Below are 18,288 nucleotides of genomic sequence, written 5' to 3' on the forward strand. Positions count from 1 at the left end.
TAATGCTGATTTACAAATATAGACACCGTGTGCTGGAGTAACTCAGCTGTTTAGGCAGCATCGCTGGAGAACATGGAGAGGTGACATTGAAGAAGGGTCCTGATCTCCAGAGATGCTGCCTGACCCGATGAGTTACTCCAGCGCCTTTTGTCTTTTTACCATTTTACAGAGTTTGTTGTCATTGAGATGTGAAAGCAGCTTCAGTGATTTATGTCTCTTTGTATTCCTTTAACAAGGCTCCTTTCAGGTGAATGCATGTGGGGATCCTCTCCGTCGATGTGTAGTGTGTAAATTGACCAGGGTTCTGGGACATTTTCATTGTTGATACTCGACCTGTTCTGCTGGTGGAATCAGAGCCCTTCTCCATCGCCCTGAGCAGTGTCCGTGCACATGCCGTGGCTCCGGCAGAACATGCGATATTTCCCACCCAGTGGCACCCTTGAGAAAAACTGCTCTCCCTGCGGTGAAGATATGGTAGCAAAGTCGAGGATGTGGAAAGTCTAGGGCGATACACAGTGGCGCAGCTGGTAGAGCTGCTGCCTCAGAATGCAGAAACCCAGGTTCAATCCTGACTTTGGGTGCTGTGTGTGTGGAGTTTGCAGGTTTCTCCCTGTGACCGTGTAGGTTTCCTCCAGATGCTCCAGTTTCCTACCACACCCCCAAGAACGTACAGGTCCGTAGGTTATTTGGCCTCTGTAAATTGCCCCTTGTGTGTAGGGAGTGGAGGAGAAAATGGGATAATAACATATTATAAGAAGGAACTGCAGTTGCTGGAAAATCGAAGGTACACAAAAAAGCTGGAGAATCTCAGCGGGTGCAGCAGCATCTATGGAGCGAAGGAAATAGGCAATCCATAGGCATCTATGGAGCGAAATATCCTTCGCTCCATAGATGTGCTGCACCCGCTGAGTTTCTCCAACTTTTTTGTGTACCTTTGAATAAGTGATTGGTGGTTGGTGGGGGTTTGGTGGGCCTAAGGAGCCTGTTTCCATGCAGTATCACTGAATGTAAAAGATATTGCCCATCAGGAGGATGTCTACCACGGAGGTGAACGGTGCCTCCTTGTGCTTGCTGTCCTTGCTGCTGGATGATGCACATTTGAGAGGTGCTGTCAGCCTTGGCGTGTGCAAGAGTCTTGTCTGCCTGCTCCTTCCCAGCATCACCAGTGCAGGGCCACAAAACCTTGCCAACACCATGCCGGCGTGGAGTCTAACCACATCCTACATCCAGCAAGTTTCAGCTTTTGAAAGAAACGTGTGCACACAATGGGTGATAAAAAGCCATATCCCCATAGCAACATTCAACAATTCATGACTAGAATGGCCAGGGTGAAATAGCAGAGATGGTAAGCTCCCTACCATAAAGAGCAGCGAGAATGAGCAGTGTACCTCCCTCAGCTACTGCACAAGATCGTGCCTCATTTTCCTCAACTGTCGTCCCATTCCCCTTTATTCCTTGTACACAAAGACCCAGTGATCACAGCTTGAAAATGCTCTGGCTGAGCAGAAGAGAGCAATAAAAGCTGCTGAAGGTGTCCAAACAACTTCTCCTCCTCTCTGTCCCACATGCTGCGTTGATGTCCTCACACTATGCCCAGTTCCAGTGTACCAGCAGAGCAAGGCCACTCAGAATGTGTCTCAACAAGATCTCCATCCTTCCCAGCTTTAGGCCATTCTTACTCATGGCTGATCATTACTGATCAGACAACTCGCGTTCCAGAAATCAACTTTTGAATCTACACGGCTTCACCAGGCAAGGATGTAATATGTTGGGTAGAGGGCTAAATTGCAGACTATTTTCCAGATGAAGTCTCACCAACCACGGTACATTAGCAGTCCAGTAAGACTCCATGTTCTTTCTGCTTGCAAGAAGTCAAACTATTGGAGGAGAAGACGCAAGGTGCTGGAGTAACTCAGCGGGTCAGGCAGCATCTCAAGGGAACATGAATAGTTGACGTTTCGGGTCAGGACCCTTCTTCACCTGTTGGAACAAGACTTATCAGACACCTGAAACTGACTGTCCATTTCCTCCATAGATGCTGCCTGACCTGTTGAGTTCCTCCCAACAGTTTTATTTTTGCCCGAGATTCCAGCATTTGCAGTCTTGAGTCTGTTCTGCCACTAAGGCAGCGCTGTGAAGCTTTTGAACGATGGTTCAATGCTACTTTATTATCACAGGAGCACTGCACAGTTACATTATTTTTGCATAGATTACACGTTTTGGTGCCAGTTACAAAAAGTCTAAAGTCCAGTCCACACATTCGATGTACTGGAGCAGCTCCCGATCCAGGTAAGCCCCAAGCTGCTGCAGGGTGGGCCTGGATTGGCGTGACCCGCCAACTGACCTCGCCCAACCGCCTCTGTGTCCCAGGGGTGCCTCCTGCAGCCGACCTTGTAGGCACTGGATGCAATACCACGGCCCCTCTCCTAATAGCCCACTCCTCACATCTGTCATCGCCAATAGCTCCCTCCTCCTCGCCCTCTCTGATCTTCGGGGCCAAGCTCAACGGCTTCCGAGCTTCCTCCCCGCAGGCAGCAGGCTTTGGCTTCCCCCTGCCAGCAGCGGCTGCCGGGTCTCCCAGGCGGGTTCCCAGCTCAGCAGCATCCTAGGCCGCCATGGGGGGCAGCGGAGCATCCTTCATCCTGCTCCGCAGTGCATCCGGGAAGCCAGATACCCAGTCCCCACTGTGCACATTGTCTACTAGTTCCTCACCACAGATTATGTGTATTTCCTGTCAAAAGTATATATCTCCACATTCCACTCCACCCCCGCACCTCCTTAACCTATGTACATGTTTCCTTGAAGAGGTTTGGAACTCACTCTCCCACCTCACTTTGTATTGTCTTCGATTTGTTACACTGTCCATTTAACCAACGTATTAGTTTAAATCGGGGGTTCCCAACCTTGTTTGTCCTGTTTACCCCTGGCAACTTTAACAGCACCTAACGATGTTATTTCACTTATTTATGAACAACTAATGATGAACAGATACCGGTATACCAGAACCAACCGCAGTCAGTCAATGAGAAAAAAACATGTACAAATCCAGAATCAACAAATTTACCCCCTGGATATGTGAAATTTATCCCTTGGAGGGTACATTTACCCCAGGTTGGGAACCCTTGGTTTAAATTCTGAATACCCAAGAGACCAGAACTGACCAGAACAAGCCCCACCAATAAACCGCTAACCTGAAAATCGTTCTTTTATTTTTCAACACAGGGAACTGCAGGTTTGCAACGAACGACACAGTGTTGGAGTAACTTAACAGGTCACGCTACATCTCCAGAGATGCTCAAAACATATCCGTTCATAAAACTATTTGATCTCTGCGAATTAGATTTTTTTTTTTAAACAATTTTCCTAACAATGAAACCCAGCATCATCACATTGTTCAGCTATTTGGTCCAGTTCTCTATGTCTCGCTTCCTTTCTAAGTCAATAGTAAGGACACAAGGAACTGCAGATGTTGGATTACAAAATAAAAAGACGCAAAGTGCTGAAATAACTCAGTGGGTCAGGCAGCATCTTTGGAGAACATGGATACGTGACAATTCAGGTTGGGTTCCTTCTTTAGGGTTGCATCCTGAAATGTCACTATCCATTTTCTCCAGAGATGTTGCCTCACTTATTCAGTAAAAGGTCTGTCCCACTTGCCGATTTTTTTTTTCCGGCGACTGTTGGCGTCATATCATTGTCCCCAAAAGATTTTGAACATTTCAAAATCCAGCAGCGACACTTGAAAAAACACTGCGCATCAAATGTCATCATGGCACGTCACCGCCGCCTCACACCGCAAATTTTTCGGTGACCTGATACATCAGTCAACGATGCCGGCAGTCTCTGAAAAAATCGCCAAGTAGGACAGGCCCTTAACTTTGTGTCAAGTTAAATTTGAAGAGTGTTGAACAAAAGAAAAGGCTGACAATCTGGAACGTTGACTATTTCTCCCATCACAGGTGCTGTCTGATCGGTGGAGTATGTGGTGATGTTTCCAAATTACCTCTGATCCTTTCCATTTTTTTTTTTTAGTTTGCACTTAGTGAATTTCACTTATTAAAAACGGTTGTAATGCATCGACTTTGTCTTTCAGTTTAACCAAATTGAAACAGCACAAATACATTCAAAGTCCTAATTGAAATTTCTCGTGCTCTGCAATTAGTTTTAAAGTAATGATTTATACCTAAAATGTATACATCCAGATATAAATATAAACTCAAGGTGAATGCCCACATTGATTTGACAGCAATCTTTCACAAACAACAGCGGTGGACAGGTAACTGGGAATCTGCTCAACTTACATGTCCATCTAATTCTGTTGTCCTCCCATTTTCTCCCAGGATACCACTGCCTGATTGGTATTGGTTTATTACTTTTCTTTTCACTGTACCTCAGAACACATGACAATAATAAACTAAAGATTATTGTCTGGTGTACTGAGATGCAGTGAAAAGCTTTGTGCACTATCCTTTACATCATGCTATACATGAGTCCAATCAAGCCATACACAAGTACAACAGGTAACGTGAAGAGAAAAATACCAGACTGCAGGATATAGTGCTATAGCGCTACAGTTACAGGGAAGAGTGCGATGTTCACAATGAGGTAGGTTGGAAGATCGCGTCTACACACGGGCGAATGGGAAGACCATTCAGTAGTGTGATCACAGCTGAGATGAATCTGTTCCTCAATCTGGTTCGTACTTGTAGGTTTTTGTATCTTCCCGATGTGAGAAGAGTGAATGATTTGGGTGAAAATGATCTTTGATTTTGATGGCTGGGTGAGGTGTAGATGGAGTCGATGGTGGGAATTCTGGTCTGTGTGATGGACTGGACTATATCCACAACTCAGCAATTACTTGTGGTCTTTGGCAGAGCTGTTGCCAAACCAAGCTATAATGCAAACCCATAGGATGCTTTTTACAGTGCATTTACAGATGTTGGTAAAAGTTGTCGGAGACTACTTACTGTGTGTGTGTGTGTGTAGTGCATTGCACATCATGATGAATTAATGCCTATCCTGAAGCTGGTATGCATGTAGAAATGCTGTAGTTTCACCAAAGTTTGCTCATCCAGAGGATGAGGGGGGGACCTCATTGAAACATACTGAATAGTGAAAGGCCTGGATAGAGTGAATGTGGAGAGGATGTTTCTACTCATGGGAGAGTCTAGAACCAGAGGGCATAAGCCTTTGAATAAAAGGACTTGCCTTTGGAAAAATGAGGAGTTTCTTTAATCAGAGAGTGGTGAATCTGGATTTCATTGCCACGGATGGATGTGGAGGCCAAGTCATTAAGTCTTTTTAAGGCGGAGATTGACAGACACTTGATTGGTAAGGTTGTCAAGGTTAATGCAGGAGAATTGAGTTTAGTGGGGAAGATAAATGGATAGATAAAAAGATAGGGAAAGAAAGATCCTTCGTCATTGAATGGCAGAGTAGACTCAATGGGGCGAATGGCCTACTTCTGCTCCTATGACTTATGAGGCTGGCACAAGCAGTACAAACATCTCAAAACTTGAGTTGGTTCAATCTGACCCTGACCCCCCCCCCCCCCCCCCCCCCCCCGGCCCATCATCTGGCTTCCTCCCACATCCTGGCGGAAAAAATAATACGGGAAGGCGGCTCAATGGTGGCTCACGAGGGAAATTAAGGATGGTGTTAAATCCAAGGAAGAGGTGTATAAATTGGCCAGGGGAAACAGCAAACCAGAGTATTGGGAGAAATTTAGAATTCATCAGAGGGGGAAATAAAGCGTGAAAGAAAGATTGCGGGGAATATAAAAACTGACTTAAAAGCTTCTTTAGATATGTGAAGAGGAAAAGATTAGTGAAAACAAATGTAGGTCCCTTACAGTCAGAAACAGATGAATTTATAATGGGAAACAAGGAAATGGCAGACCAGTTAAACGAGTGTTCCTTAGTGAAGACAGAACCAATCTACCAGAAAAACTTTGGGGCCGAGGATCTAGTGGGAGGCAGGAACTGAAGGGAATCCACATTAGTCGGGAAATGGTGTGAGGTAAATTGTTGGGACTGAAGGCAGATAAATCCCTGGGGCCTGATGGTCTGAATCCCAGAGTACTCGAGGTGGCCCTAGAAATCGTGGATGCTTTGGTGATCATTTTCCAATGTTCTATAGACTCTGGATCAGTTCCTGTGGACTGGAGGGTAGCCAATGTAACCCCATTTTTTAAGAAAGGAGGGAGAGAGAGGAATTATAGATCAGTTAGCCTAACATCGGTAGTGGGGAAGATGCTCGAGTCAATTATTAAAGATGTAATAGCAGCGCATTTGGAAAGCAGTGAAGGATCGGTCAAAGTCAGCATGGATTTGTGAAGGGGAAATCATGCTTGACTAATCTTCTGGATTTTTCTGAGGATGTAACAAGTAGAATGGATAAGGAACAGCTGGTGAATGTGTATCTGCCAGATGCAGTATAATGTGGATAAATGTGAGGTTATCCACTTTGGTGGCAAGAACAGGAAGGCAGATTATTATCTGAATAGTGTCAGATTAAGAAAAGGGGATATGCAACGAGACCCATTGAATGGCGGAGCTGGCTCGAAGGGCCGAAAGGCCCACCCCAGCACCTACTTTCTTTGTTTCTATTCCAGAAACACACTGGTTATCAGATTCATGGACTTCCCAAGTGTTGGTTGGTGATTGGGGGTGGAGTTAATGAGCACAGGAGAGAGAACGGGTTACAGGAAAGCAAGTGGGAGAATGGCTCAATGGCTGTCAATGTCATGATGAGATATGGTCCCATTGTCTGGCGGGGGGAGAGGAGGAGGAGGAGGAGGGAGGAGAGGAGGAGGAGGGAGGAGAGGGACCCGAGAGCTCTAGTTCTTCACTTGCAGCGCAGTCTTCAGCTATGATCTTTGGTCATTAGTCGATGGGCCGACTTTTGAATAACAGGGGGAAGAGGGAAGGGTGGAGGGGGTGACGTCACTCGCAGCACAAGCAGACGTAGCACAAGCAGACGCTGTGCGAGCAGACAGCGCAAGCGGACGGCAGCCAGGCAGATCCATTGTGACGTCATCAGCGAAAAACAGGCTTTTATATCAAAGTTTGATCGGATTTATGAAGATTTTCATTAATAACAAGAAATAAAGCACAAAATTTTCAGATAAGGCAATTTCGGACTCCAACGGGTAAATCTCTACCCGAATATGTAAAAAAAATTACTGTTAGCACGTTGTTTTTTCGAGAAGATGTGACAACACACAAACAAATAAATAGACACACACACACACACACATCCACATACAAGATCAGAGTTTTATAGTTTTAAGGATGTGCAGGACATGTTTTTAACAAAGTGTGGTGGGTGCCTGGAACATGCTGACAGGGGTCCTGTTCCATGTGTATAATTTTGTTGGAGTTATAGCAGCTCTCTCTCAACGACTGACACCCTCTGCAGAGATGGGAACAAAAGAAATGGGAGCAGGGGTGGACCACTCTGGTCGGGGAACCCGCTCCGCCATTCAAGCTCACAGCTGATGAACTTTTCTAATTTTCTGCACGGTTCTCCCTATCCCTTAGAACAGTACAGTACAGGAACATGCCCTTCGGACCACAATGTGCCAAACATGATGACAAGTTTGAAAGTAATTCCTTTGCCTGCACATGGTCCATCACAGGAGCCGACCAGACAAAAGGCAATGCTGGATTTAGTGTTGTCTAATGAACCAGATTTGATAAGAGAACTTGAGGTAAAGGAACCGCTTGGAGGTAGTGATCATAATATGATTAGTTTTAATCTGCAATTTGAGAAGGAGAAGGTTAAATCGGAAGTGTCAGTGATGGCAGGAATTTCTGGGCATAATCCACATGACGCAGGATTATTTCATTCCAAATAGGAAAAAAAGATTCTAAGGGGAGTAGAGGGCAACTGTGGCTGACAAGAGACATCAGGGATAGAATAAAGCTAAAAGAAAAGATGTATAACACATCAAAGAATAGCCGGAGGCCAGAGGATTGGGAAACGTTCATAGGACAACAGAATGAAACAAAACAGGCAATACGGGCTGAAAAGATGAAATACGAAGGGAAGCTGGCCAGGAATATAAAGGACAGTAAAAGCTTCTTTAGATATGTTAAGGGGAAAAAGAGTAGCAAAGTCAAATGTGGGTCCCTTGAAGGCAGACACGGGTGAAATTATTATGGGGAACAAGGAAATGGCAGAAGAGTTGAATAGGTACTTCGGATCTGTCTTCACTAAATAAGACACAAACAATCTCCCAGATGTACTGGAGGACAGAGGATCTAAGGGGGTAGAGGAACTGAAATAAATTTTTATTAGGCGAGAAATAGTATTGGGTAGGCTAATGGGACTGAAGGATGATAAATCCCCTGGGCCTGATAGTCTGCATCCCAGGGTCCTCAGGGAGGTGGCTCTAGAAATAGTGGACGCATTGGTGATCATTTTCCAATGTTCAGTAGATTCAGGATCAGTTCCTGTGGATTGGAGGATAGCTAATGTTATCCCACTTTTCAAGAAAGGAGCGAGAGAGAAAACGGGGAATTACAGACCAGTTAGCCTGACTTCGGTGGTGGGAAAGATGCTGTAGTCAATTATTAAAGAGGTAATAATTGGGCATTTGGATAGCAGTAAAAGGATTTGTCCAAGTCAACATGGATTTATGAAAGTGAAATCATGCATGACTAATCTTCTGGAATTTTTTGAGGATGTGACAAGTCAAATATATGAAGGGGAGCCAGTGGATGTAGTGTATCTAGACTTTCAGAAAGCCTTTGATAAGGTCCCGCACGGGAGACTGGTGACTAAAATTAGAGCACATGGTATTGGGGGAAGGGTGTTGACATGGATAGAAAATTGGTTGGCAGACGGGAAACAAAGAGTAAGAGTGAACGGGTCCTTTCAGAATGGCAGGCAGTGGCGAGTGGAGTGCCGCAAGGCTCGGTGTTGGGGCCACAACTGTTTACCATATATATTAATGATTTGGAAAAGGGAATTAGGAGCAACACTAGCAAGTTTGCGGATGACACAAAGCTAGGTGGCTGTGTGAATTGTGAAGAGGATGTTAGGAGGTTGCAGGGTGACCTGGACAGGTTGAGTGTGTGGGCAGACGCGTGGCAGATGCAGTATAATATAGACAAATGTGAGGTTATCCACTTTGGCGGCAAAAACAAGGGGGCAGATTATTATATCAATGGGGCTAGGTTAGGTAAGGGGGAGGTGCAGCGACACTTGGGCATCCTTGTACACGGGTCACTGAAAGTTGGCGTGCAGGTACAGCAGGCAGTGAAGAAAGCTAATGGAATGTTGGCCTTCATAACAAGAGGATTTCAGTATAGGAGTAAAGAGGTCCTTCTGCAGTTGTGTGGGGCCCTAGTGAGACCACTGGTATTGTGTGCAGTTTTGGTCTCCTAATTTGAGGAAGGACATTCTTGCTATTGATTTGATTTGATTTAATTTACTGTCATTGTCTTCAATTAAGAGACAACAAAATTATTTTTCCCTTAGTCATACAAAAAATTGTTTTTTAAACACAAAAACACAGAACACAGTAGTCCACAACACACACATTCCCACAGTGGCACCAAAGTTCCCCACTGTGACCAAAGTCCAGTCAACCTCCTCGCCGATGTTCCCAAATGTTCACCCGTGGTCGTGGCCTCCCGAGCACCCTGTAGTCGCCGCTACAGGTGGCCCGATGTTCAGGCCCTTTCGCTGGGAACGATAGAATCCCAATGTCAAACGGGAGAACATCCTCAGCGGCCTGGACCTCTGAATCGGCCGCCTCCCACCTTCCGCCGGAGTTCGTGTCTCCTGATGTCCACAGGCGGAGATTGGTGCTGGTGACCCCCGGCAAAGGGTCCCAGGACTCCACGATGTTAAAGTCAGCGCCGCCCGCGTTGGGAGCGCCGCACCCACAGCTCCGCGATGTTGGAGCAGTGGCCCAACACTCCGGAGCTCCAAGCGGCAATCCCAGGTAAGGCCTTGCCCGCTCCGCAATGTTTCCAGCACCTCCTCGCCGCCGCTGCTGAAGCTCTGGTCCGATCCCGACAGGAAAGGCTGCGCCAATCCAGTTGGTAGGCTGCGAGGGGGGCGGAGCGAGGACGCGACTTCGATAATACCCGCATCCTCGACAGGAAGCGACTGAAGGACGGTTTCCCCCTTGACCATCCCACTTACCCCCACATAAAATACTGGAAAAAAAGTAAAAGACACACTCTAAACATAACAAAATAAAAAAAGACAGCCAGACCGTGGGCGGAGGCAGCTAGCAACTGCGCCACCGGATGTCCAGAAGTGCAGGGAGTGCAGCGTAGGTTTACAAGGTTAATTCCCAGGATGGCGGCACTGTCATATGCTGAGAGAATGGAACGGCTGGGCTTGTATACTCTGGAGTTTAGGATGAGAGGTGAATCTTATTGAAACATATTAGATTATTAAGGGTTTGGACATGCTAATCATCAAACATGTTCCCAATGTTGGGGAAGTCCAGAACCAGGGGCTGCAGTTTAAGAATAAGGGGTAAGCCATTTAGAACGGAGATAAGGAAACACTTATCTCTCTCACACAGAGAGTTGTGAGTCCGTGGAATTCTCTGCCCCAGTGGATCGACGGAGGCCGGTTCTCTGGATACTTTCAAGAGAGAGCTAGATCGGAAGTGTCAGTGATGCAGTTGAACAAAGGGGACTATGAAGGCATGAGAGGGGAGCTGGCCAAGGTAGACTGGAAAGGGATCCTAGCAGGAATGACGGTGGAACAGCAGGAATTTCTGGGCATAATCCATAAGACGCAGAATCATTTCATTCCAAAAAGGAAGAAAGATTCTAAGGGGAGTAGGAGGCAACTGTGGCTGACAAGAAATGTTAAGGATAGAATAAAACTAAAAGAAAAGATGTATAACATAGCAAAGAGTAGCCGGAAGCCAGAGGATTGGGAAACTTTCATAGGTTAACAGAAGGAAACAAAACGGGCAATATGGGCTGAAAAGATGAAGTATGAAGGGAAGCTGGCCAGGAATATAAAGAAGGACAGTAAAAGCTTCTTTAGATATGTTAAGGGAAAAAGAATAGCAAAGTCAAATGTGGGTCCCTTGAAGGCAGACACGGGTGAAATTATTATGGGCAACAAGGAAATGGCAGAAGAGTTGAACAGGTACTTTGGATCTGTGTTCACTAAGGAAGACATAAACAATCACCCAGATGTACCGGAGAACAGAGGATCTAAGGGGGTAGAGGAACTGAAAGAAATTTTCATTAGGCGAGAAATAGTATTGGGTAGGCTAATGGGACTGAAGGATGATAAATCTCCTGATGGACTGCATCCCAGGGTCCTCAGGGAGGTGACTCTAGAAATAGTGGACACATTGGTGATCATTTTCCAATGTTCAATAGATTCAGGATCGGTTCCTGTGGATTGGAGGATAGCTAATGTTATCCCACTTTTCAAGAAAGGAGCGAGAGAGAAAACGGGGAATTACAGACCAGTTAGCCTGACTTTGGTGGTGGGAAAGATGCTGGAGTCATTTATTAAAGAGGTAATAATGGGGCATTTGGATAGCAGTAAAAGGATTAGTCCAAGTCAGCATGGATTTATGAAAGGGAAATCATGCTTGACTAATCTTCTGGAATTTTTTGAGGATGTGACAAGTAAAATGGATGAAGGGGTGCCAGTGGATGTAGTGTATCTAGACTTTCAGAAAGCCTTTGATAAGGTCCCGCATGGGAGACTGGTGACTAACATTAGAGCACATGGTATTGGGGGTAGGGTGTTGACATGGATAGAAAATTGGTTGGCAGACAGGAAGTGAACGGGTCCTTTTCAGAATGGCAGGCAGTGGCGAGTGGAGTGCCGCAAGGCTCGGTGTTGGGGCCGTAACTATTTACCATATATATTAATGATTTGGAAGAGGGAATTAGGAGCAACACTTGCAAGTTTGCGGATGACACAAAGCTGGGTGGCAGTGTGAACTGTGAAGAGGATGTTAGGAGGTTGCAGGGTGACCTGGACAGGTTGAGTGTGTGGGCAGATGCGTGGCAGATGCAGTATAATATAGATAAATGTGAGGTTATCCACTTTGGCGGCAAAAACAAGAGGGCAGATTATTATCTCAATGGGGTTAGGTTAGGTAAGAGGGAGGTACAGCGAGACCTGGGTTTCCTTGTACACCGGTCACTGAAAGTTGGCGTGCAGGTACAGCAGGCAGTGAAGAAAGCTAATGGAATGTTGGCCTTCATAACAAGAGGATTTCGGTATAGGAGTAAAGAGGTTCTTCTGCAGTTGTATAGGGCTCTGGTGAGACCACATCTGGAGTATTGTGTACAGTTTTGGTCTCCTAATTTGAGGAAGGATATCCTTGTGATTGAGGCAGTGCAGCATAGGTTCACGAGTTTGATCCCTGGGATGGCGGGACTGTCATATGAGGAAACATTGAAAATACTAGGCTTGTATTCACAGGAGTTTAGAAGGATGAGGGGGTGATCTTATAGAAACATATAAAATTATAAAAGGACAGGACAAGCTAGATGCAGAAAAAATGTTCCCAATGTGGGGCGAGTCCAGAACCAGGGGCCACAGTCTTAGAATAAAGGGGAGGCCATTTAAGACTGAGGTGAGAAAAAACTTTTTCACCCAGAGAGTTGTGAATTTGTGGAATTCCCTGCCACAGAGGACAGTGGAGGCCGTCACGGGATGGATTTAAGAGAGGGTTAGATAGAGCTCTGGGGGCTAGTGGATATGGGGAGAAGGCAGGCACGGGTTATTGATAAGGGACGATCAGCCATGATCACAATGAATGGCGGTGCTGGCTTGAAGGGCCGCATGGCCTCCTGCACCTATTTTCTATGTTTCTATCTAAAAGCCTCGTAAATGGACCTGATGGCATACCCGGTCGAATTCTCAAAACCTGTGCAGACCAACTGGCTGGGTTTTTTGAGCACACTTTCAACCTCTCACTACTGAGGTTTGAGGTACCCAACTGCTTTACGAGGGCACCAATAGTACCGGTGCCCAAGAAGAGTAAGGTGACGTGCCTCAACAACTATCGGCCAGTGGCACTAACGTCTGTGGTGATGAAGTGCTTTGAGAGGTTGGTTATGGTGGATATCAACTCCTACCTCAGCAGGAACGTCGCCCACTGCAGTTCGCCTACCATCACAACAGGTCAACAATGGTGGATGCTATCTCACCTCCTCTACACTCTGCATTGGATCACTTGGACGATAAAAACACTTGCGTCAGGCTGTTGTTTATCGACTGCAGCTCGGTGTTCAATACCATCATCCCCTTGTAGCTGGGTGCCAGTTATATTCGTGCCCGGGTGGTGTTAGAGAGGGACTACTAAGAGGGGCGACCTTCTACCATTGAGAGCATACTGACCTACGGCATCACTTCCTGGTTTGGGAGCCTCAAGTTTTACGAACAAAGATAGCTAAACAGGATAGTGAAAGCCAGTGGGATCATTAGTGCCCACTCCCTTTCCTGTTGGAGATCTACCTGAAGCGCTGCATCCACAGAGCAATCTCCATCATTAAGGACCCTTACCACCCACCCCAACACATCTTCTCCATTCTGCAATCTAGGAGGAGGTACAGGAGTATCAGCTGCAGAACCAGCAGGATATTAAACAGCTTCATCCCACAAGTAATAAAAATGGTTAACGGACTGTGTCCCCTCCCCATACACAAACACCCCCACATCTAACCTCGCCCAAACCTTGACAGCTAGACAGCTAGATTTGAGTATAGGAGCAGGGAGGTTCTACTGCAGTTGTACAGGGTCTTGGTGAGACCACACCTGGAGGATTGCGTACAGTTTTGGTCTCCAAATCTGAGGAAGGACATTATTGCCATAGAGGGAGTGCAGAGAAGGTTCACCAGACAAGGGGTCACAGCTTAAGAATAGAGGGGAAATCCTTTGAGACCGAGATGAGAAAAACATTTTTCACACAGAGAGTGGTGAATCTCTGGAACTCTCTGCCACATAAGGTAGTTGAGGCCTGTTCATTGGCTATATTTAAGGGGGAGTTAGATGTGGCCCTTGTGGCTAAAGGGATCAGGGGGTATGGAGAGAAGGCAGGTACGGGATACTGAGTTGGATGATCAGCCATGATCATATTGAATGGCGGTGCAGGCTCGAAGGGCCGAATGGCCTACTCCTGCGCCTATTTCTATGTTTCTATGTAAAGTCACTGCTCGGTTTGAATGTTTGTTTTTTGTTCAATTTTAGGTCTATTTTAGATATGATAATTTTTAAGTTGTATGTATTTATTTCTGTTTTTATTAATTACACTGACAAAAACTGATGAGAAACAATTTTTCGTTACTTCTGTGTATGCAAGTACTCGGTGAAATGGCAATAAAGTTAATATTGAATATTAAATACTATGCGCTGTCCATGGACACCCTGGGGGATTTCTGGGACTGCTGTGCACGTCGGGGGTTTGAATGCTTTCTTGACAAGGATTGTGTGATAGCTGTATATTAGTTTAACGTTTGTCATGTATTATGGTGGTGGGTTCTTTTTTTTACTGTACTGTATATATATATATATATATATAATTTTAGTATTTGAATACATATTTTTGAAAGCTGGGTACCAAGCTCATGGAACTAGGTCTCTGCGCATCCCTCTGTAATTGGATCCTCGACGTCCTCATCCACAGACCACAGTCTGTTTGAATTGGCAGAAATACTTCTTCCTCATTAACAATCAGTACGGGAGCACCTCAAGGCTGCGTGCTCAGCCCCCCTGCTCTACTCTATACTCATTACTGTGCAGCCGGACATAGTGTGAACTTCATCTTCAAGTTCGTCGATGACAACACCATTGTTGGATGAATTACAAATGGTGATGAGTCAGAGTAGAGAAGTGAGATCGACCGATTGACCAAATGGTGCCAGCACAACAACCTGGCTCCCAATATCAGTAAAACCAATGAACTGATTGTGGACTTTGTAAGAGGAAGGATGAGGACCCACATTCCTGTTTATGGTGGGGAGATAGTCAAAACCTTCAAATTCCTGGGTGTGCATATTTCCAAAGATCTTTCCTGGACCCAGCACACTGTTGCAATTATAAATAAAGTACATCAACGCCTTTACTTCCTGAGAAGATTAAAGAGATTCCAATTCCGGTTCCGGTAGCACTGCGAGTCGGCTGCCTCGCCTGCAGCTGGGTTCGTTGCTTCGACTTTTTGGGGGGTTTTTAGTGTCCAAAAGTGTGTTTTAGTGTTTCTCTGTATGTCTTGTGTGGGGGTTGGTGGGGGTGAATAGGGAGAAATCGTTTTTCAGGCACCTACCTCGATTGAGATGCAACTTTCTTCCTTGTCGCTTCTTTGCCTCCCTTCTCGTGGCCTTACAGCCGGTTTGGTGTGGCCTTTCCCAAAGTCGGGCCCAGTGATTCAGCGGCGGCGCAGCGGGGACTTTAACATCGTGGAGTGGGGCGACTCCTTGCCGGGGGTCGCCGGAGAAACTTTCCGGTCGCTGGCCTGTGGTCTACAACATCTTGGAGCCTTGGTCTGTGGAGCTTCTGGCAGCGGGTGTGGAGTGGACATTCCATCGTGGAGCGGGCGATCCCTCACCGGGGGTCTCCGGAGAACCGCTGCCTGCGGCCTACAACATCTGGAAGGAGGCGGCCGACTTGGAAGCTCCGTGCTCGACAGGTCCCCTCGTCAGGGTTCCAACCATCCCGACCAGAGGGCCTGAACATCGGGCCGTCCGTAGCGGTGACTACGAAGGGTCAGGACCCCAACCACGGATGAACGGAGGAGGAGGAGGACTGTCTGAACTGTATTGCATTCCACCACAGTGAAGAATGCTGTGGTGGATGTCTGTGTTGATTTATGTTGTATATTATGTCCTTTTTTAATTGTAACGCTGCATGGCAAATTACATTTTACTGCACCCTATGGTGCATGGGACAAATAAATTTGAACTTGAACTTGAGATTCAGTATGTCAAAGAGGTTGTCTTGAACTTCTACAGGTGTACAGAAGAGGGCACATTGACTGGTGGCATAATGGCCTTGTTTGGCAACTTGAACGTCCAGGAGTGGAAAAGACTGCAAAAAGTTGTGAACACTACTCAGTCCATCACCGGCTCTGACCTCCCCACCATCGAAGGGATTTATCGGAGTTGCTGCCAGCTCATTTTACCACTGCCATCGGGAAGAAGGTACAGGAGCCTGAAAACTAACGTCCAGATTCAGGAACAGCTTCTTCCCTATAGTCATCAAGCTATTAAACACTACAACCTCAAATAAGCTCTGAACTACAATAGACATTATTATTATTATTACACTATTATTGTTTGTTTTTTAAGTAAGTGTATGTGTGTATATATATATGTATGTATACATGTTTGTGTATATGTATGTAGGTATATATGTGTGTGTGTATATATATCTATATATCTATATTACTAGAAGTCTGATCTTGACCACTTCCTGTTCTGTATATTGATTTTAGAAAAAACGCTGCCATTTACGGCTGTGATTTTTGGCCATCTTACTCAGACTCCGCTGCGTAGGACAAGAGGATTTTTCCCATCGTTGAAAAATAAAAGTTGCACAATCAAGATTTTTATCTGTTTAATTTTTTTGAAAGTAATTGTATATCACATTCTTTCTTTCTTTTTCTTTTTTTTTTTTTGAAAATATTTTTTATTGGAGATAGGTACATAATCTATTACATCATTACTGTCTTACATTTTTAAATTGATAATATTGTCAGTTATTATTACATTGTCTCCAATACTTTTTACCTTTTTCTTCATTTTTTTTTTAAACTAGATAGAACTAAAGAGATAGATGAAGTAGAGGAAGAAAAGAAAGAAAAGAAAAAATAAAACAAACACCAAAAAAAAAAAAAAAAAAAAAGGGGGGAAAGAGGTAGTTAAAGAAGAATGGAAAAATTTGTTAAAACTAAAAAACATCGTTCGAGATATGTTCGTACATTTCAGAGTGTAGCATTTCATCCAATCTTTAGCCCGAGTGCTAGTCAGGTTCCTGTGCTGAACTATTCTGGCCCTTTAAGTAATCAATAAAAGGAGACCATGTTCCAACGAATAATTCCTGTTTGTCCAACAGGGAAAATCTAATTCTTTCCACGTTTAAGGTCTCCGTCATTTCTATAATCCACATTTTGATTGTGGGGGCCGTAGGGCCTTTCCAAAATTTTAGGATTAATTTTTTTCCTGTTATTAAACTATAATCAATAAAGTTTCTTTGTGTTATTCTAAATGTTTGATTTAATTCTAATATTCCGAGTATTATTAATTTTGGATTTGGTTCCAATTGTGTGTTGGTTACTTTGGATATTATACTAAAAATATTTACCCCAAGAATTTTTTAATTTTTGTACAGTTTGCAAACATATGCGATAACGTAGCTTCTAAATGTTGACATTTATCACATATAGGTGAGATATGTTGAAAAATTTTATGTAATTTTGTTTTTGAGTAATGTAACCTATGTATTACTTTAAATTGTATTAGAGAATGTCTGGCGTTTAGTGAACACTGATGTATGTGTTGTAAACTTTCTTCCCAAGTGTCTTTCGTTATTACTTGATTTTTCCCATGATTGTCGGTGTAAGTCCGTCGAAGGAATGTCACTGTCTAATAAGATATTATATATATAAGATATTAATTTTTCTGTATTAGGATGTTTGTTCCAACATTCATCAAGAATTTCTGAGTTTCTAATTCGAAAATTTTGAGAATTCGATTTTACATAATCTCTAAGTTGAAGATATCTGAAATAATCATTTCCTCGAAGTCCATAAGTCTGTTGCAACTCCTGAAATGTCAGAAAGGTGCCTTCCTTGTAAAGTTGTCCCATATTTTTAATTCCATAATTCTTCCATTGTGTAAAACCCCCGTCTAAACATGAAGGCTTAAACAACGGATTATTCACAATTGGAAGAAAAAGTGATAAGTTATCTAATTTTAATGTCTTTTTTAATTGTTTCCAAATTCTTATAGCACTAAATATTATAGGGTTTTCCCTGTAAATTTTTTTGTTTAATTTAGACGTAGCAAATAATATCGAACCAATATCAAAAGGTATACAATCTTCCTTTTCCATTTTTAACCAGTCTTTCTTCCAACCAGAAATTCATATTTTTAATATTAACTGCCCAGAAATAAAACAAAAAGTTAGGTAAGACCAAGCCTCCATTACTTTTTGATTTACACAGGTGTCTTTTGTTTATCCTATGATTCTTATAATCCCAGATAAAATCATTAACAATAGAGTCCAATTTTTTAAAAGAAGTTTTTTGCCAGGTATATCGGAATCGTCTGAAAAAGGTAT

The sequence above is a fragment of the Leucoraja erinacea genome, chromosome 4 (assembly GCF_028641065.1).
Source record: "Leucoraja erinacea ecotype New England chromosome 4, Leri_hhj_1, whole genome shotgun sequence".
Lineage (NCBI taxonomy): Eukaryota > Metazoa > Chordata > Chondrichthyes > Rajiformes > Rajidae > Leucoraja > Leucoraja erinaceus.